General features: G+C 37.3%; 1 long non-coding RNA gene across 1 annotated transcript; it reads right to left on the reverse strand.

Moving 5' to 3' along the window:
* Window positions 1-310: 310 nt before the first annotated feature.
* On the reverse strand, window positions 311-1,452 carry LOC145774081 (uncharacterized). The gene is made up of 2 exons (XR_014290003.1): window positions 1,264-1,452; window positions 311-571 (listed from the first exon to the last, which is right to left on the reverse strand). It is a non-coding gene; the product is annotated as an uncharacterized LOC145774081 (long non-coding RNA).
* Window positions 1,453-1,653: the final 201 nt, after the last annotated feature.

Below are 1,653 nucleotides of genomic sequence, written 5' to 3' on the forward strand. Positions count from 1 at the left end.
CAAATTTAAAAGAATTCTTTTCCAATTGTTTTCCATCTCATACACTGTCGAAAACGCTCAAAATTTATCCCACTTTTTTTTAAACTTTCCTATCTGCCAAAGTCTTACAGATTTTTGGAAACAAACCTGCTTTAATTGATAGTGTCACCATTCACCAAGCAAATAATATTATGGAGTGTCGTTAGTTTATTTGACTTGTAACACATTTTATTTTGCGTTTGTTTTTTCTGTTGTAGGATATCACAAGCGCAAATTAAAAACTCCTGAAAGAAATCCACTGAACTTCATTTTTCAACAACACAGTGTTTCATTCGGCATCTCCGGCCACTACGAAGTTGGTCGAATGCTATGTGCTGCTACTCAAGGCATAATGAAACTTAGTCAATAACCTTTGGCATTTTAAAAAGCTTTTCATTTGTTCACTTGAAGTTCCAGGTCTTCTTGTCAACTTGAACAAATATAACAGTGCAGCACTGCAGCTACTTCTGCGTACCCCACTGTGGTGTCATTTGAATTAAAGTCCTTCGCCACATCATGTCATCAATTTGTTTGGCGCAACAGGTTCACCACACTGAAACAAGGCAAGAACAAATGCATTAAAATGAGAATCGCACCATAATAAAGTTTTATAATAATGCTATAAGTCACCTTTTCAATTAGTAATTTTTTCACAACTTTTACAGTATGTATCTTTGTGCAGTCTTGTTCGTAAAAGTACCGACGCATACGGAAGTTCGTCAAAGACATAGGCTACACAAACTGGTGTGCCGCAGGATTGGTTGGTTGGTTGGTTTTAAATCTTTATCCTCGGACTGACAAAGTCTTAATTAGTTATTCTTAGTAGTTTCTACAAGTAAAGCTAACTTTCAATGACTTTTATTGTGTATGGTTGCTTCGACGTGGCAGGTTCAATCAAAAAGTTAGTAAAAAACAATATTTCGAAATAAAGGTTGAGGGAGCAAGTCAATGTGCCGAGGTGAATCCCAAAATTCTTTGATGTGCGGTGGTCAAAAAAGTTTCAAAACCACTGCCCTCACGGACTGTAGGCTATAGGCTGGTGCAGACTCTTTTCAAATGGATGAGAACGCCAAAAAGCATAACGTATTATCACCACGCAAATATACAGGATGCTCGAAAATACTTGTTACAATTTCAAAATGTTGAGAACTAAAATTATAACAGGATTTTATGAACACTCTGTGGGCTATATAAGTTACTCTTATCAGAGCGGTGCAGAATGTAGACCAAAGCTTCAACACTCACATTGGATGCTGTGGTCTCGCTTCAACGTCATTTGAATTGCTAGAAAATTGATGCATGATTTCTTGATAATGAGCGTAGGTGGGCAAGCTAGCGTAGGATACATTGGAGTGAAAATGATCAAACACACGCTGCTTCCTTTCATGCTTGACCCTCATTGCATAAAGCAGCATTTTTAATTCTTCAGGTGAGACAATTGACCTGCCCGAACATCTTTCAGATTCAGCTGCTAGGAAATTTACGCCAGCGGGCCTGCAAAGTATTTTAATGTAGCCTAAATGTGAATGTATTTCTCAAAGGTAACTTTCCACTTCGAAATTTGATAGACTTTTTTAAATAGCTAGGCCTACAATGGTATAAAATGTTGAACAGCTGAAGTTTAAAAGCAGGTAG

This window comes from Aplidium turbinatum, chromosome 7 (genome assembly GCF_918807975.1).
Source record: "Aplidium turbinatum chromosome 7, kaAplTurb1.1, whole genome shotgun sequence".
Lineage (NCBI taxonomy): Eukaryota > Metazoa > Chordata > Ascidiacea > Aplousobranchia > Polyclinidae > Aplidium > Aplidium turbinatum.